This window comes from Ambystoma mexicanum, chromosome 2q (genome assembly GCF_040938575.1).
Source record: "Ambystoma mexicanum isolate Mex_15411 chromosome 2q, UKY_AmexF1_1, whole genome shotgun sequence".
NCBI classification, from domain to species: Eukaryota; Metazoa; Chordata; class Amphibia; order Caudata; family Ambystomatidae; genus Ambystoma; species Ambystoma mexicanum.
The window spans coordinates 348,058,472-348,084,268 of NC_090924.1; the positions used below are offsets into that span (position 1 = coordinate 348,058,472).

Here is a 25,797-nt window from a genome sequence, read left to right on the forward strand (position 1 = left end):
GGAATTACTTATAGGCTGGGAGGTTGCTGCTAAATGTTAAGGTCATGGGACGCCAGTCAAAAGGGTAATAATCAACGTTTGCTGGAACCCTGCGTTAATAACTAACGAGTCGTTCATCGACCAGATTTCTGACTTGATTGATGACGCTTACATAAATCAGCAGGCCCAATATGTGGTCATATGTGGAGACCTAAACACATCATGCCTGAATAGCGACTCAGCATCGAGACTTGGTCCACGGGAATGCTCTATCTATTAGAGGTGCCTTTTGGGGATCTCTAATGGCTTCCAAGGACATGCACATGTTGTCCGGGCCCAGGGCTTGCAAACCTTTCAGTTTTTCAATACCCTTTTGGATATCATTGACATTGTTTGAGAAGACCCAAGGGCCTTGCTGGCTAAAGTCCACTGTGAGTTTCCTAATGCTGTTATTTTGGAGTCTTAGTCGTGCTCCGCCGTTGCAGACCGGTACCGCCACAGGCATCCTTTGCCGGATGTTAGATGTAGAGGCTGTCCATTCCAGAAGTAACATGTGATGGTCGCTGTTTATTTTTTTGACCACTTTGATTGTTGTAACCAAGGAGAGGACATTTCTGTAGAGAAAGATGTACCCTATTACTGGAGGAACAGTCCTCACTCTTCCATACAACCTCAGATGAGATGTCCCCCTTGATATTGCCATTCAACATGAGAGTAAATGTCGATTTTGTAGGGTGGACTCTGTTGTGGAAACTTTGAAGCACCTCATCCTTTTCTGGCCAGCCCTCACAGATGAACAAACGGAACAATTTGGATACTTGTTGTCCTAACATTGGATATTAGTCTCGGAAGTATGGTGGAGCATCCAGATGGAGGGAAGCAAGACCAGACATGTGATCGCTGTCTGTGCTCAAATTATTTGCTTACTTGTTTTAAGGAAACAACGGAAGATCAATTTAATAAACCTAGGAAGGAATTGGTTGAGAAATCCATGTATTCCTTTTTTATTTTCTTTCCCATTGCTAAAAATTGTATTCAATTAAATGCATATAAAAATTTAAAAAATGAAAAATGAAGTTAATGAATGCTAAATGTATGCAGAGCACAAGAAAGGAAGGTAAAGAAGAAAGCGGGGGAGTTTAGTGGCTGTACAATACACTATAGTACTTTCCAAGTTCAAATGCAGAGCCTCTCATTTTGTTTGTGCCACCTTTGAGGAAAGCATTTTGGGGTTCTTTGGTTTCATGTCCCATATCCACTTCAGTGTCAGGAGTGGCCTTGCTTTCTGTAGGCGGTCATATCTGAGTTTATGTGGCAGGGTGTGGATCTTGTGGAGAGTCGTTACTTCCATGGTTGAATATGGACAAGGCCATTTACAAGTGAAGGTCCAGCAGCGTTGGTATAGTGGAATATTGACTGGGGTTTTAATGCGCATAGGGCATTGCCCTGGCTATAGACACATTTGTTTGCTAATTACGGCCCTCTTCTTACATTGGGAAAAAATCTGGTGCAAGTAGATGGGGAGGGAGTGTTTGGACTGAAGTGAAGACTGTGAAGTCATTTTATTCTGCAGATCTGTGTCCCAATTCTGTGTGCTTAATTCATAGAGTAGCTTCAAATCCCTGTCCTCTATTTGTGCTAGAGCACGCATACAGTACCTTTATCATCCTGTCGGTTGTTACTGGAGGGAGGTGGGGTGGAGAAAACAGGCTGTTGAATCCCTTCAATGTCTTAGGTTTGGTGGGGGCACAAATGTGTGTTCCCCAGGTCCCCAACACCCTTAAGATGGGTATTGTGAGAAACCTGAAGGTGTCTCCCTGGCTAGTCCCCGGGATCTGTCATCCACTTGGCCAGGACATGGCCATCGCTATTGGATCCAGTTACTGGGGTTGGACCAATGAGGGAGGATCACCTGGATGGGGGTCCTGTGGGAGTGGGACACCGATGGGTGAGACGCGGTATCCCCTTCTTTTAATACCTTTTCCCCATCCTACCACGTAGGATATTCAAAAACACTGCCCCCTGCCTTTTCCCTCTTGGACACTTTCACACAACATGAAAGATAACAGACTAACACCAGAGCCGTTTACAGGACATGTACCAATACACGGGTCAGGCAAAGTCTGGCAACTGACCAGAATCACACACAAACCTGGCAGCCCTTTCCCTTCCCCACGGGGATAAGGGTGGAGCACAAGCGCACAGGACGAGCAAGGCAGACCGCACAAAGTGAGAGCTAACTCAGCACGGCAGTTGAAGACGAGGCGAAAGACGGCGTATTCCAAGAGGGTGACAAGGAGAGAAGCAACCTTGCCCTTTCTGAGCAAGGCCCGTGAAACCTCTGGAGAAGGAAACATAAGACTGCAAACAATAGCCAGCGTGTGTTGCAGCAGATGTCTGTTACACGAGACCCTCCTCTGCTGATAACCAAGCTGGGGAAGGATGCTGGTCTCTGTGGTACCAATCTTGACTCGAAGAGAATGAAAGCATAGCGGTTCATCACATCTGGGGAGTCGAGGGGAGTATCGATAAGAAACCGAACTGTGTTGAAGGATAAATAGCCAACGGCTAATTTGAACATTTGAGAAATTGAAAGATTCTAGTGATGAAAAAAGGGGAAAACCAGCAACAGAGAAGTCCGGCACTATGTGGGTGCTCATGCATAAAACATCTGGATGATTACCCGATGGTAGTCCAGAAGAACTTGAGAAAAGGCGAGATGTAAAAGGGGTGCGACGGGTTTTGTAAAATCCTCTGTATCGTTGAAAGTCTTTGACCGACAGCTGATTGGGAAGCTATGGGAAATGAATCCTGCTTGGTCAAGTGAATGCATGAACAGTGTGTTGCAAAGGTTGGAAAGAGTGTACCAAATCAAGGGATATCCACACAGAATTGTTGAAAAGACATTTAAGATTTGTGAATACAAGAAGTATTGCAAGACAAGGAGAAGTGAACTGTTCCCCTTGTCATTTGGGGTCCGAGTCTGGTGTGGAAAGCCATCACCCAAAGTTCACTGAGAAAGGAACTGTTGAATTGGTCTGTTGAATACGACTTGCGAGGGGTCTGCCCCCAGAAGAGGGGGATGCAGGGGTGAAGCCATGACCCAAAGAATACGTGGAACAGAACTTTGTGTTTGTTTGTTGAAAGCATTAGGCCCTCGAAGGCAACAGACTTTTGCTGAAGAGACTTAACCATTGAAGAACATGATAGCTTGTGGAGAATTGTCAGCTCGTGCTGGGAAATCTCGAGTGTGTGCTGTGCTCAGGAGATCCGTCTTGTCCCATGCTCAAAACGTGGGGAAGAGAGAACCCTGGCAGTCACATCCTGACTTATTATTTGTGAACACTTCTTTCTATATTGAAACCCTATCCCACACTCTTTCTGTAATTAGCTGTAAGGAATTGATATTTTTAACATTCACCACTTGACTTGCAGAGAGCAAAGACACGCACTTACTTTTTGAGTCCTTTGATGTTCCCCCACCCGAGTAGATCACAGGATGATTGCTATGTTACGTTTTGAACAGTCATGAAACAGGATGTGCTGATATGAATCTTTTCGATGAACAGTGTAGAAATGCTGCATTACGTAGCTGGGGCAAACATCACATCCAGACCAGGGTCCGCCTGAGAGTAGGACTGACAGGACCGGCCTTGAACTTTTTCTTAACCACTTGAGAGCACCTAATTGGAAACTAACAGGTCCCAAAAGAAATGGATATTTGGGACTTCATCTCCCACGATGCATCCTGTTTAGAAGTCCAAAACCCAAACCGGGTTCTAAAATGTCTTTCAAGAATTTCTGGAAATATATGCTCTGGGGAGACACTAGCCCACCCAAAGAGACACCTTTGTTAACAGGTGCAGATCCTCAAAGGGTAAACCCTAACTTATGTCAAATCTCCACCCAGCAGCAACACTTGTGAACAAGAACATTTTCTCCCTCCCTAGCAGCATTTAGGAAGAGAAGTGCTTCCTTCTTCTTTCTCAAAGGGAACCTGATTTTGCACAGGTGGAAACTTACGAGAGGTTTTTCTGCCCCTTGGGATCTCATTTAAACCACAAGAAACCCACAAAACAGGGGACAGCCAGGAGGCAAGGCAGGAGCAGAGCAGCAGACAAAACAGACAAACATAAGCTCCTACACTTGGTAAACAACAGAAAGAAATCCAAGATGGTGGCCAGCCATTTAACGCCTTCCTTCCCCTGGCTTGGAATAGGAAGCCAATTAGCTAATCAGCTTAAATGTTTGCCTCAGCCAGTGGTAGAATGGTGAGGACTTCGTAAGTGAGACTAAGAAACACTGACCGAGTTGGGAGCTGAGGAGAGGAGTTTGCTGAGGAAGCGAGAGGGTACCAGAGCAGGTGAACCCCTTGAGCCCAGAAGAGAGAGGCGTGTTTGCACGGGAGTGGTAGAAGAGCCCAATGAACGCCAGATGAGGTGCCTGCTCCAGTGAGCGTGAGAGGAGCCCCCTGAACCTAGAAGAGGAGTAGGCTCTAGTGAAGGGAGGAGAGCCCCTTAAAACCAGAATAACGAGACCCGGACCGAGGAAATAGGAGGGGCGAGAAGTAGTACAAGAAAGAGTGACTTTGACCTCCGAAAAGGGGATGTGTTACAGAAGAGGAGAGCTCCCCGAATCCATAAGAGGGGAGTGCTACAGTCGAAAGAGTGAGTGATCAGGGCATCCCTGGATGTTGATTAGTGAGAAGGGCACTTTATTCCTGGGTGTGGATTAGTGTGCAGGGCTCTGTAGCCCTTAATAAAACAGAGGTGGAGAGCCTGTTGGCCTCAAAAGATGGGAATAAGCAACAGAGGGAAAAGGTGATCACCAATGAAGGGGAGGGCTCCCTAAATCCAGAGAGAGGCAGAGAGTCCCCCGGAAGAAATGATAAAGACTGAATCCTAGAGCAACCTAACCAGTAGACTGTCGTGTCTGGAACTTGGAGTGCCTTGTTGTTTTCTGTCCTCCTTTTATAATCCAGAGTTCAGGGTCTATGGGCCTCATTACGAGTTTGGAGGTATTTCAGAGGTAAATCCTCTGAAATACCACTAAACGGATTTACATTTACACCACTTGGTCAGGCAGAATTTCCGCCTGATTAAAAGTGGTGGTGTGGTGTAAATCCCCATTTATTTTGGATCCATTGGACCCAATGTGGCATTTTTTGCGGAATTACCACTTCAGTAATTCCACCAATTCTGCCGATTTGTTGGTGTTGAGTGGCAAGATTTACCTCCAGGCTTTTGCTGGAGTTGAATCTTCCACTCAAAGCCAAAACTCATAATAATTCGGTGTATTGCTAAAATTGGAGGCAACCCAGTTACCTCCAATTTTACCATTTACAGCCCTATTCGTAATGAGGCCCTATGTCTCCAAATAAAGTTTGTTACAGCCATTTGGTAATTTGTGATAAATACGCCCCACTTAGACTTAAGACAGTTAAAAAAATCCAAATCTTGGTATAACCCAGCACTGGGCTTTATGCGGAAACAAGTTCGCCAGGCGAATAAACTCTGGAGATCCTCTAAAGTAGTTGAAGACGCAGTGAAGGCGAGAGCCCGAATAAAAGATTATAAAAATTCCCTTTTTGTGGCCAAAAAAAACTTCCTTCAAGAAGAAATTAAGCTAGCAGGTAATCGGGCAAAAGCCCTGTTCAATGTAGTGGCAAGGTTCAGGAACCCAGAATGCATGGCAGTACCGACTGCCGACTCTAAGGAACAGGCAAATAAGTTAAAGGATTTTTTTGAAAAAAAAATCATTGACATTCAGAAAAGCATCACTGAATTGATAACTGCGGAAGAATGGGGAGAATCTGGAGAAGAGGGAGAAGTAGTAGAAAGCCAGGAAACCGAGGAGAATTTTCGCTTCCAACCTATTGGCAAGGAAGATATAGAAGCTTTAATACTCCTATATTTCCTATACGAGCATGTACCGCTATTCGTTTAGCAGCCAACCTCACCCCTTTTTTAACAATTTTTATAAATAAATCCCTATCCGAGGGCTATGTTCCTTGCTCACTTAAGCGAGCGGTGGTAAAACCGCTATTAAAAAAGCCCAAGTTGGACCCCATGATACTAAAAAATTACAGTCCTGTGGCTAATCTATGCTGGCCTACTAAAATTCTTGAAAAAATTGTTTGTAACCAATTCCAGCAGTTCGTCGACAATAGAGACATCTTGGACGAACACCAATCAATATTTCGCCTTAATCATGGGATAGAGACTGCCTTACTGGCAGTCCAGGATGACTTACTAGAAGCTGCGGACAGTGGAAGCAACACAATACTGTTGATGCTCGATCTGTCGGCAGCATTCGACACAATCAACCACAAAATTATACTCCAACGGATTCGAAGTATAGGCAGAGCAGCTAAAGTTGTGGTGGATTGGTTTGATTCCTTCCTACAAGACAGAACTCAACAGGTGGCCCTGGGAGCCTTCCTCTCAGAGTTAATACAACTGAGATGTGGAGTCCCCCAAGGCTCAGCGCTTTCACCTCTGATTTTCAACCTATATATTCGACCACTGTTTGACATCCTGAGGAAACACGGTCTACGTTTCCGCTCCTATGCCGACGATACACAGATCTATGTGGAGACAGATAATCTGCCGGAGGCATTTGAAAGGATAGACCGGTGTATGCAAGATGTCAAAAAATGGATGGCTTGCAACCAGTTACAGCTCAATGCAGCCAAAACGGAGGTAATCCTGTTCAGATCAGAGAACAAAAATAGAGAGGAAGAAACCCACATAACTCCACAGATCTTAGGTGAAAACATCCCGTTCTCTAGGAAAGTAAAAAATCTTGGTTGCATCTGGCAAGAAAACTTGGCCAGTGAAGCACAAGTTGGGGCAAAAATAAAAGCAGTATATTACGCCCTGCGCTTGCTTAGGAACGTACTTCCTTTTTTAACACCCCAAGATCAGCCAGTGGTGGTGGGAGCCTTGGTAAATGCCCATCCTGACTATTGTAACAGTCTCATGACAGGGATTCCTATGAAACGAATGTCAAGACTACAAAAGGCCCAGAATGCGGCAGTGAGGTTAACTGCCCACCTGGGCAAAAGAGATCACGTTTCTACATCTCTGAAAGAATTCCACTGGCTGATGGTGGAGGACCGTATTAAATTGAAGGTGGCGTGTCTGGTTTATAAATGTTACCACAAACTCGCACCCAGATACCTGAACATGAGAATCCACCAGTATTACCCTACCAGAGACCTCCGTTCAGGAGGCAAACTCCTGCTATGTGTCCCTCGGACAAAATACACCTCTAAAGGAGACAGGAGGTTCTCCGTGTTCGGCCCCAAGCTGTGGAATCAGCTGCCTTTTGGCATTCGTTCATGCACTACACTGGCAACGTTCAGAAAGGAATTAAAAACATTCCTATTCAAATGAACTTAAGTAACCATGGTGACCCTAAGCCTCCACAGCTAAACCTATAACATATAGCTAACATCTGCGCCCAAATGCAATTGCTTGCTTGGTGCGCGTAAGAAATGAATCAAAATCAAACCATCTTTAACCAATTTCCATGCAAAAATCTTTAGTTTCACTTTTGTTTAATAGAAACCCTTTAAATTTATTGTGTGTTCCTTCAGCCATGTGACATACCTTTTGCAGTTTGCATTTTTATTGAACAGCTCAGAAATCCCAAAATAGAAGCCCTGGGGCTGAGACCTGTAATATTCTGCACTGTATGTACGTAAGCATACACCTGTGCGTAATGCTTCATCACATAAACAATTACATGAACACTCTCAACAATAAGATGTGTATTAATGGTTTCAGCTATTGCCTCCCAGTTTACATGGTGTGGCTTGATAACCTAGATAGACATGTCCCGCTGTGCAGTGACCATAGATCTGGCAATCGTCCCGACTGTGGTAATCTTGTATATTGAAGCTACAAGGCCTGCATGTGTGAGAGCAGTAATGACAATAATAACACTCAGTCTCTATCAACCTTTAATGTTTCCTTGTGATACCGGGGCATCCACTCAGGACAAACGTTGTAATCTCAATTTCTCAACCATGTATACTCACTGACTTTCTGACTGAAGCTGCCTACTGCTTTGGTTGCACCGCCTACCAACAACACCAACGCACAACCATCTGTGACCCTAGATACTGTGTGAGACTACTATTAGGTAGGTGATCGGCAACCATTGGAAACCGGCTAGCTATTTGTGGCAAGGGATAGAGCAGTGGTAACAAAGTGAAGGCATTGGCCTTATGTACATAAGAACATCCAACACCAGAGGGGAGGTTTTAGGAGTAGGGTGCCAGTCCACCAGGTTCTCAGTTAAAGTTTATGACTCGGGAGGATAGCTCAGATGTAAAGTGCTCGCCTTGGAAGCAAAGCGACGCGGTGCAACACAGGTTCGATCCCCTGGTCCGTGCTTAGAAACCTCTGGGTATTAAGCGCGTTATAAATAACCTATCATATAATGCCAGAGGGGTAGATTACAGTCTATTATGAATCTGTCAATTTCCCTCCAGAGCAGTCAAAGATGAGTTAATTATCTTGTGGGTTGCATAGGCAGAGTGCAGTGGGCTTGGAAAACAAGGTAAAAAAAGTGTATGCTTCCACCTCAGCCATGAATTAATTAATAATTTAAAAGAATGGTGCTGTGTATGTTGCCAGAGGGTGGATGCAGTGGGTGTTGTGTGATATGGAGTGCTGGAAAATCAGTGTCAGCTGACCAACAGCCTAATACATGGGACACATCTGTTCAATGGACTGTAGGGAAATAAACCACAACTTCCATATAGCATTGCCCTAAATGCCACTATTTCCCTCCACTTGCCAAATATATTGGACTTCCACTCCCCTCAGCTCTACTCTGGAAATTCAGTGAGGAGAAATTATGGTAGTTGAAGTCGAATCATCTCACATCCCACAGGTATTGCATCATCTTCAACCTTTGATTCTCCCTCTATGATGTGGATATAGTATCTACATAAATTATACTAATGTATATGTATACCAATAGTAGAAACAGTACTTCATCTGTTCTAGTCTACATCCCTAAAAACATGAAATAATAAACACTCTGACATGAATGGAAGTACCCACTCCCAGACTTTGAAGAATGGGTTAAGGTTCTTTATTTCATAAATAGAGAAAAGTATACCTTTTACTTTAGTTAGGTTGCAGGCTGGATTCACTAATGGACTCCTTCTCTCAAACTCCCTTGGTCTCCCTCCACCCTATCCCAGACGTCCCCAAAACCCAGTTTTCCTCCTAGCAATCTGTAACATCTACTATCCAAGGCTAGCTTTTGGTGAGGGCGTAGAGCAAAATGCCTTAAATATCAGGCTTCCTGTGGGGTCTCCTAGAGGTTCCCTAATCTAACACTCCCCAGTTCTCTCAACAGGAATGATGTTTTGTATTGTGCCAATATCATACACACTGGTCCGTTGTCTCCCTCAATCGCTACCTTTTTTCTCCTATCCCAGATCTTACTGCTCCCACCCTCCCCTTCTGTTGTTCTTTCCTACTCCCTCAAATTGTTTTTTCACTCTCTTCTTCTATCCCTCTGCTGTTCACTCTTCACTCACAATTCTCCCTTTCTCTCGCCTCACCCCTTTCCTTTCCCCTCTCTTCTTTCTCCTATGTGCTCACCCACTCTCCTTACCCCACCCACTCTCTTCTCTTCACACCCATCACTTTTTCTCTCACACCTTTCTCTCTAAAATCACTTATTCTTACTCCTTCACAGCTTCAATATCAGAAACAGTACCATTCTCTCTCACAACCAACATCTCACCTGAATTCTACACCAACTCCTCAGCGTCTCCACCATCCTACGCCAGCCTAGTCTCTTGGTCCACCTCCACTCCTTCAAAAGTCATCCATGCAACCTACACTTTGCCTTGCCTTGATTTGTCTTTTATACTGTACCCTTTTTTAGTTCTATCTACCCCACCCCTCTTCCATTGGTTGGCCTGGTTCTGCAAACCAATCTGTGGCTATATTTTCTCCAGGGGCTGGGCTACACAGGTGCACAGCTTTAAAACCCCTGGTTAGCCCTGCCCTCATTTCCAGTGCGGGACTGTCTTGCCATTTCTCTGAAGTGCTGCGGATCTGGTGTTTCCTGTTCTGTGTGCCGCAGTGAATTGTTTTATGCGTATATCGTAGGGGAAAAACTGTTAGAGGTTACCCACCTAAACCTATGAAGAGATTGGCTAAAAGAGCGAGGTTTACTGACAGGGATGTACTATTGGTTCCCAAGAACAGGCAGAAAGAATAGGACCGTAGAGTGTGTGTCAGGACTTTTTCTAAACATACCACTTCCATCAAAAACTTATTTGCAAATATTGGAACCTGGTAGTCAGTACTGGGTGCACAAAAAATGCTCCGTTTTTTTATTTGAGAAGGGGGAAATATCTCAGAGACAAGTTAGTACATTCCCTATTGCTTAACTCACCTGTTGGTTTGGTTCAGAATAGTTTGCAGGCAACATGGACTCAGGGATGATGTCCTGTCATGGGACATTTCTCATGTGGCATGTGCAGTGTATGTCAATTCACCCATAAAACTGTGGTGTTCACGCATGAAGATTTTGTATGGCAACTTTGGAATTTCACCAACTGCCAGTCCAAGAATGTTATACCATCAAGTGTCCGCGTGATTTGCTTTACATTGGAATGACTAGCAGAAAAGTGGGGATCTGCATCACGGAACATAGATTTCGGATACGGAATGAAACACACACTGCAACCGAGTTCAACACTGCCTAGAGAAGCATCATTCAGCAGATGACATTAGGTGGGCAGTCATTGATCATTTGAAGAGAAACAGGAGTGATTTTGCTCTGCCGAATAGTTTATTGAAATTAGAGCAACGCTGGATATCGAGATTACGCGCACATTTACAGGGCCTGAATGATGGGCTACAGTGGCCTGTTTTGCTCACTTAATTTGACCCAGCGGCAAGGGCTTGCAGCACCCCTATAATGATTTGCACATTGTAGAAAAGAGACACCACCTGACATTTCATCAGAGCAACACATAAGTGGCAGTGCGCAATGTTGCCCAGCCCTTGGTTCTGCCTCTAACATATGACACGTTACCTTACCCACATAGTCGGATAGAAACACTTCCATGTCACCGCGATCCAAGGTACATCCATATGCTTTGGACCCAACCATTGGAAAGCAATCTTCCAAGATGGCCACATCATATGCCAGCCGGGCTGAGCCTAAAGCACATTCTAGGCTTTGGTTGCGTATGCGACAACGGTCATTTAGACAGCCACTAGTTTAGCAGGTCGCAGCTGATTTCACAGAGTAAAAAAGGAGCGGTAGCCTGTACATAGGAAGGTTATGCACCTCCATTGGGGAAGCTACTGGTCCGGTATTCTGACCGGTTTTCAAAACTAAAATATGTTTTTCACTGCTATATCATTCAATGACGAATGTTGGACACATGCCGTCACCGATAGATCAGGATGAAGTGTGTGTGTGTGTGTGTAAGTAAATGTCATGACATTTTCATGACGCTCCTCTAATAAAAGGGGCTCTGCTGACATGTTGGAGTCAGTGCAGCAGAGCCCCAGGAAGTGGCAACTCGTGTTTGTGTCCACTTCTTTGTGGTGTGGTCTGCCACGTGATCGCGGCCTGTCCTGGGTGCCCCCAAAGCCGAGAGCGCCACGTGATGGGTGCCCCCAGCGGGTGTGGTCTGCCACGTGATCCGGACCTAGCAGGGTGACCCCTGCATCCAGTTTGCGGCGTGACTGCCACCGAGAAATCCCTGTCGGGTGATCCCGACGCATGGTGTGGCCCGCCCCGGTGACCGGAGGCGTGCCACCACACAAGAGATTCCATGCCACTGTGCATTTGCTTCAGTTCCAACCAGGGTCCCCGGTTGCCGCGTTTAAATGTGCAGCTTCACGTTTTACAGAATTGTAAGCGCTTCCCTTTTCTTCTGGGTTACAATAACATTTTTAACAGTGCTCACACACCAATTACCAGCATGTTGCTTGGGTAGACGAGGGGAAGCATAGCACACCACAGCATGACTGGCAGACACCCAGATTAAGTAATGAAAAAGAATACATTGTACTTCTTTTAAATATGCATGTTAAGGGGACATCACACGGTCCATGTTTGTGACCCATGTGTTTGTTCCTTTCCACGCTTACAGCTCAGGAAGTCTTCATTCTATTAAAGACAAGGAGGCGAGCATTATGCTATACTTTCTTTATTACGGCCATATTATATTTTCAACAAAAACTTTAAAACGGCAACATTTGTGCTTATTTTCCTCTAGCTATGAAAAAATACCAAATCTGAGAGGTTTAAAGTTTCCAAAATCCATGTCCCATCTTAGAACTAAGACCCCCATGATCCATGATGTGGTAGTCATGACCTCTCATCCTCCACCTATCCGACTCCAGTCCACAGTATAAGAACCCCTTACACCAGGCCCGTTCCTCTTTCTTCTTCACATGACCTTGCCATGAACCCCAACTGTCCTCTGTCTGACCAACCATAACCATGAACGAAACTGGAACTGTGCATGTAAACTGCAACTGCTGAGGTCCCGCTGGACAACTTGGGAGAGCTCCTTCGCATCATTCATCCCTTTTCGTAATCAAGTCCCCTTCTGATCGTCTCCTATGAGAGAAGGATAAGAATCCATGAGGGTGGACAAAACATAATTTGAACATTAAATACATCACATATAGATTCAGAATTTGACATTTTGCTGGGTGGGATATAATGCTTGCCTCCTTGTCTTTAATAGAATGAAGACTTCCTGAGCTGTAAGCGTGGGCAATCTTTATTCTATAACAAGATAGGAGGCTCGCATTATGCTTGTGCAAAGCTTGCCACCACTATACTCTTCATATTAGACACAGGTTTGAAATAAAATGTCTTAAAGGTCGACTCACATGACCAATCTGCTGACTTCATTATATCCTAAGCGATACTCTTGCCATGAAAGCTCTGGAAGCCATTGCCCCTCTAGCTGAATGTGCTCCAAATATGGACAGGTCTATCCCTGCCCACTGCATGACCTCACGCACCCATCTAGCAATTGTTGCTGCTGTTACTGCATGATAAGGTTTCCTACGCGCTATAAGCAACTGGGTTACCCCTCGCGGTCTAAGCTGTGCTGTTACATTCTCGTAATCCTTAATACATTGAGAGACGCACAGATTCTTATTGTCTGCAAAGTACGGGTATGAAATAACCCGAGAATCTGTCTTCGTTCGCTTAGCTACATTAAAGGCTACTCCGTCCGGGTAAAAGATCTTTCTATCATTCTCCAGTGTCTTAACGTCGGATACTCTCTGGCATGCCGTAAAGCACAATAACATCGCTAGCTTGCCTGATAAATGTGAGTGCGAAAGATCTTCGTTCGCTGGACATCTAAGGAAAAGTTCAAAGACTTCTCTAACGTCCCACAACACTGCGTACTTCGGTTCTGGAGGGTTTCTTATTTTTATGTCTCTCAGTAGACACATGACAGTGGGGTGTTCGCCCACTGCGCCCCCCTTCTACCCATGGGTATATGGGTATGGACCCCTTCTGGTCCATACCCATGTACCCTGAAGCTCTGCTTTTTGACTGCTCAGCATGCATCCTAACTGTGTTTGAACACCACCCCATCCGTGCCACCTTGTGACTGTCTTTTTTTAATATAATGGTTTTGTAGCTTCAATCTTTAACAAGATGCCTTATCATGTCCTGCTGAGATCTCGATCTGTACACTCTTATAGTTCTAAATGCGCAGCCTTCCTGGAACTTAGCCACTAGGAAGTTGCACTAAAGGGGCTGAAACGGGATCCAAACATTGTTCTGAGCACCACTGGGTCGAGGCTCTTCTTGAGCCGCTATAGCTCCTAATCGTGGAAGGCACCCAGGAGTCCTTGATACAGTCTGAAGCGATTCGCGAAATCCCTGGCAACTCCCATTTTCTCCTGAAATCCTGCAGGCCATCAACTGCAGCTTGCCTGCTGTTATCAGCGGGTGTATCTGCCCAGCCGGTCCCAGCAGAAGGTCCGGCTGATGAGGAACTATCATCGTAAAATCTGTAGAAAGTTCCATCGCTAATGGAAACCAGGGCTGCGACTTCCAGAGGGGTAGCACCATCACAAGCTCGGCCCGTTCCCTGCAAGCTTTCGCTAGCGCTCTCGTGATCATGATAAATGGTGAGAAGGCATAATGGAGCGGTCCCTCCCATGACTGCAGGAATGTGTCTGTACCAGCTGCACCCGGGTCTATTCTCCAGCTGAAGTACTTCTGTGTCTGAGGGTTCAGTCTGGACGCAAACAGATCTATGTGCACCGGGCCCAAGCGCTCCTGCAACTTTCTGAACACTCAAGGGTGTAGTTTCCAATCGCTGGAATCTACAAGATACCACGAGTTCCAGTCTGCTACATCGTTGAGGGTCCCCGGTAGATATTCTGCTGTTATTGCAATCTGGTTCTGAAGGCCATAATGCCAGAAATCTTTTACCAATTCCGCTAGTAATTTGGATTTCGTTCCCCCTAGCTTATTTATATAACGTACCGCTGAGATATTGTCCATCTTGAGCAGTACACAGCATTTTACCTTGTTTTTCGTGAAGGCGCGCATTGCAAAAGAACCTGCCAATAGTTCGAGACAGTTGATGTGCAGTAGCAATTCTTGATTTGACCATTTCCCTCCTGTTTCTATGTGCTCGCACCTGGCTCCCCAGCCGGACCTGCTTGCATCCGACTCCATGACTAAGTCTGGGGCGTCTCCGAATATTGCTGTGCCGTTCCAAGCCTACATATTTTGTAGACACCAGTGGAGTATGGTGATCGCTTCGCGATCTAAGGTCATGAGTTGATGGTATCCTACGCCTCCTTGCAGGTGTCTGATTTTGAGACACTGGAGGCTGCTAGCAGACCTACTACTCTGGCCAGACTCTGAAGCAAAATTACTCCTTTCGCTATCACTGGTCTGAGCTCCTTCTTTATTGCTCTCACCTTGTGCTGTGGGAGCTCGAGAGTCGCTCTGACTCTGTCTGTTGTAAACCCTAGAAATTACAGCTTCTGAACTGGCACCAGTTGGGACTTGTCCAAATTCACTACGAATCCGAGCGAAGACAAGAGCGTGAAGATCCATTGCACGTTCTCGGTGAGCGTCTTCTTGTCTGGGCCCAGCACGAGGATATCATCTAGATATATAATGACACGTATCCCCCTTTCTCTTATGGCGGCTGCCACTGGCTTCATCACTTTGGTGAAGGCCCAAGGTGCGGAGGCTAGGCCGAATGGCAGACATGAGAAACACCATGTCTCTCCGTTCCACTGAAAGCGTAGAAATCTCTGAAATTCTTGTGCTATTGGAATTGTGAGGTAAGCGTCCTTGAGATACAGATGCGCCAACCAGTCTCCCGTGCGTAGGAGGTCGCAAAGTAGATGGATGCCCTTCATCTTGAAATGATTGTACACGAACCACGCGTTCAGGCTCTAGAAGTTTGACTGGCCGTATCTTGTCTCCCCTGTGAAAGAGAAAAATGTTGCTGAGTAAACCTGGTCCCCCCTGATCCTCTCGCTCTATTGCGTTCTTGTTTACTAGATTGAGGAGCTTGCTGTGCAATAATGCTGCTTCTTCACCAGCCATGTGTATGAGGTGAGATTCTGTGTCCTGTACGGGGTTCCCCACAAACTCTAATCGTAGCCCCGCCACTGCCTGCAGCACCTATGCATCGCGCGACAAAGCTCGCCACTCGCTTAAAAATTGGAGGGTTCTCCCTCTTATTTTCATGCTTAATGTACTCACCACCGGTAGCACTGGGTTGACTGTACGATGCTCTCCCTCTACGACCCCTGGGAAACCTGGATCTGGTTGGTAAGAAGGTATCCTGTTGTTTGCCTTCCTAATATTGGGCCCTTGGCCCTTGGGGTCTACGTTGGAAGTTGAATCGACCGAACGCGCAACCCCTGTGTCGCCCGGTCCCGGAAAAAACACGACCCGGAAAGATCTCTATTGAGCTCTGGGCTTTCTCTAGTGCTGAGTACGTGCCCACGAACTGTAACATCTCTTTAGCAACGCATCGCTGAACAACAGGCCTTTGGCGCCCTCCCCTGCCCGTACTAAGCTAGGTCGCTTAACTTTCCATCAATCTTTAACAAGATGCCTCTTCTTCTCTCTGAAGAGAGCACGCAGTTGGCGTTGCCCAGGAGAGACACTGCTCTCTGAGCCCAGTTCCCAAGAGCAAGGGGGTCCACTGGGGTTCCGATGTCCTTTGTCTGCTATTTCCAGAAGCTTGTCCTGGCATCCCCTCCAGAGGCGGTTGACTCCCTTCCTGATGTCCTGTGTAGATTTCGTCATAAAGGTGACCATCTTGGGGTCGAGATCAGGTGTCTCTGCCAGCTTCCCCGGCAATTCTGGCCTCGGGCATTCAGACTTAATGCGCGACCACACTTCTCTATCCAGCGGCTTCCTTATGTGTTGGGACATGTATGCCGCTACCCTGGGTGATGGCATCCACTCCGAAGACTTTGGGTGCCTAATGGCCTCCAGGTCAAATATATCTGTGGTGTTGTCCACGTCTTGAGGGTCGACGTCTTCCTCGATGCGCAGGGAAGTGTCGTCTCCTTCCCCCTCATCATCGTGCGAGTAGCCCTCGTCATAATCTCCTGAATTGTTTACCCCTGGGGCTGGGGGTTCTGTCCTGGCAATCTTTCTTTTTGTCCAGGAAGGCTCTCTTCAGCCTAGCGACAGGGTCGCTTAGTTGTCGGGGAACAGTATCCTCCCTTCCACTTGTGCTTGGGGGTGGGGGTGGGTGGGTCAAAGATTGCTTGCTCTTGCGAGCTGCTTTACGCCCCTTTGCTTCAACCCCATCTGTGGGGTGTCTGGCTGACGGCCCCTCTCCAGGGCTCTCTGCCCGTCTTTTTCTGGCCGCTAACTGCTCTTGTTGCTTTGCCATGATTGCCTTGAACACTTCTAGCCTTTGAGTAATAGGCTGTACTCCTAGCGAGACTGCTTGTGTAAGCGAGTCCCCTAACACTCTTGTAAAGCTCTGAGACAAGTCAGGCTCTAGTTGAGAGGTATCCTCTTTCCACTCCTCTTCGCTCCATTCTGGAGATTTTGAAGGAGTCTTCACAGGGCTTATGTATTGAGCCATTCTCTTATGTTGGCAGAGCCAACTTCTGGGCTGTCAGCACTGAGGGGTGAGGTGGCCTGTACCAAGTACCAAATGTCTCTTGACTGTAGGCTTTTGCTCAAGGCTCCTCTCACATGGATAGCTAATCCTGTTTCCCCTTCGATTGGCAAAGCTTTCTCTTTTTTTTAATGCAAATATTCGAAAACGCAACTGGTGGCCCACCGTTACTCTCCGCTCTGCGACCGCAATGTTAAACAATGCGCACGAGCGTCAGAGAGCCACCCAGGGGATGACGGGAAGCTTAACGCCTCCCCCTCCCCTTGGTCTTACTGCTCACTGTGTTCTCCGGCGCGGCTATTACGAGGAGCGGGGCTGGCTGCCTGAGGCGGGCGCGTTCGCTCGCAGCTCTGGCCCCCGCTCCTCCCACTTCAATCAGAAGGATTCTACCACGTTTACCTACCTCGAATCGACACGCCGGAGCCCACGCCGAACTTCCTCCTGTATACGCAGCCGTACGCCTGACTGATGCCACAACTGAAGTAATCACCTAATTTCCCCATACACATCATTTTTCCTACCAGCCATTAACAAAAATAACTCTCGCTCGCGCGACTATGTTCTCTTTTTAGACTTAACTATTGTACACATTAACGTGATAACTGTCATAAATATTAGGTACTTATCTTTCATGGAAGGCAGCAAAAAGAAAGAGGAATGGACCTGGTGTAAGTGGTTCTTATACTGTGGACTGGACTCGGATAGGTGGAGGATGAGAGGTCAGGACTACCACACCCCCGAGGATCATGGGGGTCGTAGTTCTAAGATGGGACATGGATTTTGGAAACTTTAAACCTCTCAGATTTTGGATTTTTTCATAGCTAGAGGAAATAAAGCACAAATGTTGCAGTTTTGAAGTTTTTGTTGAAAAGCTGATATGGCAGTAATAAAGATAGTATAGCATAACGCCAGCCTCCTGTCTTTTCATAGAATTAGCAGAGACATGAACTCTATCCAAAAACATGTTTGAGCTGAAGAGGGCTAGTCCCTGCTTTTTTGCCGGTGACCTTTGTCAGCGTGAAACTCTAGTCGGCTGTTATTGAAGAGACTTTACAAAGTTAACTAATATTTTGATTTTGGGACTCTTGATGTTTCTTTAAATAATTCAAACACCATGCCAGTCAGTCCTGTACGTTTCCTGGAAATTGTCTGAGGCACAGGCGGCTGGTAAAATAGTAAATAGGTTTCAAATATTATTGGCACACTCAAACGGTGCTTGAAATCGACATATGTTTTAGATCTGATTAAACTCAGGTTGGCTTGTCCATATTTTTTGTGTTATTGCAATGAATTGTTTGTCTCTCCACAGAGTGCTCCACTACTGTGATCTCAGGTACTTTAGGGCCTGGAATACAAACAAGATAAATCTGTCTAGAAAAGGTGCAGAAGGTGGGTCGAGTATGTCTATTCAAGTCACTCTCCGCATCTGGTACTGGGCTGGCTCTGGCTTCTGCACTGGTAGGCCCCTTTCCACAAGTTGGGAGTGATCGATGTTCCCCACTGACAGGGTCCAGTCCTGGACCCTGTCACAACTCAAAATATGTACGATAAATATTGGGGGTTAAATAAAAACAATGAATAGTGAACAAGTAAAAGCAGGGAATAAATTAAAACTAAACAAATAATCAATTATTAAAACAGGTGTACTCTTCACGGAACGCATTAAAAGTAGCAACAGTGGGGTGGATCAAATCCTTGCACTCTGTTGATTTAGGGTTGCTTAGTTTATGCAGCGTTTGACAAGTCAATGAGGCTCACACTAGTTTCAAATCCCTGGTCCCCACGCTGCCACAGGTGCACCAGTTTGGCTTCTAGCCCTGCAGCAACCACTACATGAGAGCAATGAGTGCATTGTCGCCTATGTGCTTGAATGGGAGCCTATGTCACACTCTCCTCCCACTCACAGCACGTCTGTGGCCAGAGCCAGTGCATGAAGGTGCGGGTCCTTCCATGCCCACTGAATGGCAAGGGGCCATCTGGTGGTGAAATGATGAATATTATTTCAGAAGGCTTTATATGGCATTGTTTCAAAGATACATTGGTACCAAAATAGTGTTCAGTAATCTGGGCCAATATTGTCGATTTTTCCAAAGAGTTGTAACGCGCTTGTGGCTGGTGTAGCTAATTTTCCAACCTCCTCTGTGCTGTTCCTTTCACTTCCGCCTTCTCCTCCTTCTCTTTAGCCCCCTCTTGGCTGACGTTCCCATTGACTTCTTTGATGTTCTCCTCTTTTTTCCTGATGTTACCAGCAAAAACCCTTCCTTAAGGAACTCTTCCTCTTCCCTCCAGTCATCTCCTCCAAACACCTCTTTTTTTACCTTTCACCACCAACTCTCACTGCCTGGATTCCATCTTGGCTGCACGCTCTTTGCCTGCCCGTAGTAGGACTATTTGCTCAGAGCTCCCCGGTTTGAGTCTGTGCTCTGGGGAGAGTCTTTGTCAAGGAGCCTTCACCTCATGTACGTAACTTCAGATTACCCTGATTTGGGCACAGGGAGATGCTGGCACGCTCAGCTTTAAAGGAGCTGTGAGAGCAAGCACACATGCCTTGCAACACACTTGTCACCCCAGACTGGCATTTGCATGTAATATTAATCTTCTAGCCCCATTCATCTAGGATGGACCGCTTACTGGGCTATGCAGTCTACCCGGTATCTGGTCTTTCCATCTAATGCCATTGTGTCTAATGCCATTCCATCTATTTCTTTTCCATCTAAAAACTTTGCATCTAATGCATTTTTGTTGGGGGGGGTAAAGAGTTAATCACTGCCCAACAGCTGCTTTCACAGAATTTGAAATGGAAATATCTCTGTGCCCTCTGCCTGATCCTGGGGGCTTATCCTGGCTAGGAGTGTACCAAATTTCTGCTTTGAGTCGGTTGAATTATGGAGAAAAAAAAGCGATGCGTACCTGGCTGATTCATTTCTTGCTATTTGGCTCCAGCCTTATATTTTGTCTTATCATTTTAATTGAATGTAACTCATAGAGGCAAATATGGAGTGCAGATAGATAAAGAGTAAACAGAAATCAAATGTACTTATGTTTGTGTAGTGGAGAGACGTAGTAGTGAGGATCAGTGAGAGGTAAGACTGGTTTGGTCCTATGGAGAAAATTGAAGAATTCGCAACAGGTAGTGTAGACATTTGACCTGAAGTACTTGGTTATATTTCAGGCTTAGTGACATGTCCTTGGTGTCAGAGGCCTCACTGAGGAACTTATTCATGTTGAGAAATCTGTCCAGTTACCCTGTTCGTCAGTCTGACAGAGCGAGTATCGACAGACAGTAGTGAGGACTCCTCTTGTTTGAGCCATTGGGCCTGATCACGAGTTGGGTGATACCACCCAATGTTAATTGCTAATAGCGCCGGATCACGGGTTGGGCGATAACTGGAAATCCCAATTTCCCTTTGGGTCCAATGGGGCATTACAGGCGAAATTACAGCCGCTAATACCGCCAGCAGTAATTGCGCCAAAAATGGGGCACCAAATGGATGTACCACAGTGCATTAAGCGCCCAATTCGTGATCAGGCCAGCCCTTAAATGCTGCAGTATTAGCGTTACCGCTGCATTTAAGGGCTACCGCCCAATTCGTGATCAGACCCATAGTCCTAGAGCTAGGCTCTGTTGGTGAAATTGGTAGTAGGAGAGGATGTTTGGAAATCATAATACTTCCCAACAGCTGGAATGGGCCTGGGGACTAGTCAGTGACATGTCATGTATCGCAAGATGTGGACAGCATTTCTTTTTTTTTTACTTTAGTTTTTATTGACATTTCTTAAGGGAGCAAGACATAACAATGTAATTTTCGATTTCCAAACCACATAGTGATCAACATTCTTGGTCCCTACCCCTTCCCATCCCTCCCCCTCCCCCTTACAACCTCATAGGTAACACACCACTACACCCTTTTACCCTCTTTGTACTAGAACCCCAGCGATCCCTCCTCAGCCCCCCCACACCCTAACCCTGTCTCTATAACTTGTCCAATAGGGCAGCTGCTCATTTACTTATGTCTCGGAGGAACTGTCTGTGTCATATCTTCACTAGCCTGTATCAGCTCCCTCTGAAGCCCCCTCCCCCCCGACACCACCATTGCTCAAGTGGTTGGATGACCTGCTGTGTTCTTCCCTTCCAGCCCCCATTTCAGCAGTAGCACGTTCCACCCTGCATAAAGTCACATAACCTATCGTTCACTATTGCCGACAGCTTTTCCATAATCATCATGCTATGTACCTTCCCTTCCCAAGTTTCTCTCTATGGGAGTGTTTCACTTTTCCAGCTCTGCACTAATGCCAGTCTCAGCATTGCTTCCCTCATTCTGGGGAGCCTATATTCCTCTCTGTCCCTTGTCGGACCCCTTGAAGCATTTGCAAGGGGTCCAGGGCCAACTGGACTCCCGTGACTTCTTCCATCCAGTTAAGCACCTCCGTACAGAACACCCGCATCTTCGGGCACCGCCACCACATGTGGGTCAGAGATCCCTGCAGCCCACATCGCCTGGGACATATGGGGGTGGTTCCCCCAAACATCCTGGATATACTCAGGGGGTCCGTGTGCCAATCCATCAACATCTTGAAATTATATTCACCCTGCAGGTAAACAAACAGCCCTCGAAGGCAACCTTGTAAATTTGCGCCCATAGCTCCTATGAGATCTCCCCCCCCCGCCCCACCAAGTCCACCCATTACCCCTGGAATGTTTGCCTCCTCCACTCCAAGCAGGCCCTGTTCATGGCTTTATATAGTCTAGACAGGATACCCCTGCTTGTGGCAGAGACATCAATTACCTTCTCCACAGTGGGAAGCCCTCTTGCCACCAATCCTTCCCCACTTTAGGTCCGTCAATAAGCCCTTGATGCGAAGGTACTTGAAACACTGAAACCAGAGCCTTCACCAATGCCTCTCGGATAGTTTCCAGGTCCAGGAAGATCCCTTCTTTAAACATTTGTCCCACCCTTTCCAAGCCCCCTTACAACCATTTCTGTGAGCAAGCCAGCCCCTGGCATCCAAAGTGAAATGGGGGTGGGGAGGTGGCAATACTGTGACATCAGGGAGGGCCATGTTGAAAAACTGCGGTTACTCTCATTGTCATGCCAGATGGACCAAAACACCCCCAAGGTCGGGTGGGACCTGAGATGTTTCCACCCGGTGGGGCCCAAAAAGAATCCCTCACCTTCAATGGGTGAGCGGCCAAATCTTCCAAATAGGTCCAATAGGTCCCCAAATCATCTCTCATGTGCTCGTGCATCACCCTCAGCTGTGGTGCTTTGTAATACAGTAGCACATCAGGGAACTCAAACCTCCCCCACCCCCCAATCCCTCGAGAGTGTCAGTGTCGCCATTTTTACCCTTGGTGTTTTATTACCCCAGATAAATCTGCTGAGTTCTCCTGTGACTTCTAAAAAGAATCGTTCTGGGAGCTGTCTCGAGATGGCTGTGAATAGGTATAGCAATCGGGGGAGTCCGTACCAAGTTAACTGGATATCCAGGTACCATATTCCTTTGTTGTCCACTCTCATGCCCTGGGATTGCTTCTGGGAATTGAGAAGGGGACTGTGTTCAAGTATCGACATAATGCATGACTTCCCTTCATTAATCTTTAGCCCTGAGAGGTTGCTGTGTTCCCCAATCTGTGTCATAAGAGCTGGGAGTGAATGCTGGATGTCGGTGAGGTATCCAAGTATATCGTCCTCGAAAAGTGAAAGCTTATACTCCATCTCCTCACCGCCTATGCCCTTGATATGCCCATTGGAACGGATAGCAATCGTCAGCAGCTCCATCGTTAAGGCATAGAGTAGCCTCTGGTCAGCATGAAAACCTCCAAGAGTCCCCCTTTGACACTGACTCTAGCTCTGGGAAGCTCTGTTACCCATCTCAGGAGGTTTGACTCAAACCCCATCTTCTTCAGGACGTTCATCATGAAGGGCCATTCGACTCTGTCTAAGGCATTCTCAGAGTCTAACGACACCAGGCAAGCATCCATTTCCCACTCCTGTGCACCATGAATGAAATGTATAGTCTTTTGTATATTGTTAAAACCCTGTCTTCCTCTAATGAAACCCACCTGGTCTCCATGTACCCGTTTCGGCATTCCCTCCTCTAGTCTCGTCCCTAGGATTTTCGCCAGAATCTTTACATCACTATTAAGGAGGGAGATGGGTCTGTACGAGGCACACAAGGTTGGATCTTTCCCTTCTTTTGGAATTGCTACTATCGTTGCCAACAACATCGTCGAGGGCAGAGCCTCCCCCTGCAGACATGCGTTATACACCTTAACTAAGCATGGGGCCAACAGGACCTGAATAGCTTATACAACTTAATTGTGAAACCGTCCTCCCCGGGGCCGTCCCGGTCTTCGTACCCTTAATGTCCAGCAAAACTTCCTCAACACTTATGGGGTACTCCAGGTTCTCCACTGTATCTTAGGGGAGCCCTGGAATGGGTGGACCCCCTAGGAAATAATCTGTTTGTGTCTCCTCCCCCCGTCCACTCCGATGCATAGAGGTTGCTGTAGTTATTTGCAAATTCCTTTCCAATGCCCCTAGCGTCAAAAACAGACCCACCATCCGCGGTCTTCATAGCCCCAATTGTTCTCCGCTTGCTCTCCTCCTTTAATCTACATGCCAGGATCTTATCTGCTTTGTTCCCCCTCTCATGATATTTCTGTTTCAAGAGCAGGAGTTTCCTTTCCTGGGTAATAATGGCCTTCAACTGTGTTTTATAGCGCCAGAGCTCTTTCCCTTCTGGCGGTGATATATATTTTCCCTGGCCCCACCGCTCGGCTGTATTTGTGCTATCTTGTGGTGTAAAATGCTTTCCTTCTGCCCTCTCTTTTTTCTTTCGGGGGCCTATCCTGATCAGCACCCCCCGGATGGTTGCATTGAAACCCTCCCACACAGACTGAATTCCCACCTCCCTGGTGTCATTGAAGGATAAATATTTCTTAATTCCCACTAGCAGCTACTGTTGCACCTCCCTATACTTTAGTAAGAAGTCGTTACACCTCCAGCTGGGTCTCCTCCCCACCCCATGTCAACCGTGATTCTAACCTTTTCGTGATCGCACCATGGGATTGGGGCGACCTGAGTTTCCAAAACCTACACGTTCAGGGTTGTATCCACCAGGATCAGGTCAATGCGTGAGAATTAAATATGCACCGCAGAATAGAAGGTGTACAGTCTATCACCTCCCAGGTGGGGGGCGAGGGGCGAGAGGGAATCTACCCAGACCCAAAACCTTGTTTACTTGTTTAAAACGTTGTGATTCCCCCACCCTTGTTCTCACAGCCGGTCACACCCACATTCTCTAGCGGTCCCTCACGGCTCATCCACCATATTGAAGTCACCTCCAACCATCAACTAACACTCCGCAAGCTCAATTAGTTTATCGTGAACCACCTCCCAGAAGTCCCCCTGCGCCACATTGGGAGCGTATACCGAGCACAATCTGAGTTGTGTCACGCCATAGCCCCATTAAAAACACATGTCCTATTGGGGTTGACTGGACCCGATTCCACAACAAATCCCAGTCGGGATGAGATCAGGATCGCCACTCCCTGCCTTTTCCCCACATCAGAAGCCATGATCACCTCCCCCACCTTTCAGGATTGTAGTTGGTGTGCTTTGCCCCTCAGCCAATGTGTTTCCTGAAGACACATCCAATCTAATTTTGCCTGCTTCTATTCACGGCGCACCATCGATCTCTTACTTGGCGAGTTGAGGCCTTGTGTATTGAGGGAACCAATACTCATTTCACCCGATCCAAACATTACTCCACTGTCGGAACACCACATGACTCCCCACCCTCCCCACAGAGACATTTCCCTCGATGAGCCTCTGTCTCTGGAAACCATGGAACATTTAATAAACTTTGAAACCCTGCACTCAGAACTTTGCATAATAAACTCAACTCCACCATCCCCTTCTCACCCCCCAATCCCTCCGCATCCAACCCTGCCCAGATTCATCACCCTAGACGGGATCAAATTACCAGCGGTCTTCCCGAACCCGGGACCAGCTATCAATTAAGCACTTTTCCCTGAGCCCCCATCTCTAAATACCTCAAGTCACCTCCCTTCCCCTTTCTTACCACTCCTCCCCTCCAACCCCCCAACGCCCTGCCCCTTGGGCCCCCCCTCTCTTCCCCAACATGACAATATTATTTATTTGGATTTGTAAAGCGCGCTATAGCCCAAAGGCATCGAGGCACTGTTGCATGAGATTGTCTTGGTTACAATTAAGAAGGCTTGTTTCAGAGTTGCATTGAACGTGTAGCCCAACAATAGGAATTTCTTAAGTTACATACACAGGTGGTTCAAGAGAAAAGCTTAGCTCAGAGTTACAATATACGTTTAACCTAACAGTGAAGAAGGTTGAATACATACATAGTTAGTTACAGATTTGGTGTATCACACAGTTACAGTGAGGGTTTCATCATAGATAGTAATACGTACAGCCTAGAAGGGTGTCATTGTTTGGCAACGGTAGAGGTAGTACTAAGTTACACAAATAGCATTGTTTTTATCGCTTTGCAGAAGGCTATGTGCAAATCCATTCTTCTAATGAGTGGCGGCCAAGATAGGGAAGCTGGTACCTCCTGCGCAAACTCTCCGGGTCTGGGAGTGGAGATACGGTTGGTGTAGGCTGTTCTAGTGGGTCTGGCTGAGATTG

General features: G+C 46.7%; 1 protein-coding gene across 2 annotated transcripts in view; it reads left to right on the forward strand.

The window, feature by feature from the left end:
- LCMT1 (leucine carboxyl methyltransferase 1) overlaps window positions 1-25,797 on the forward strand; it is a 1,102,354-nt gene that overhangs the window by 468,209 nt on the left and 608,348 nt on the right. The window lies entirely within an intron of this gene.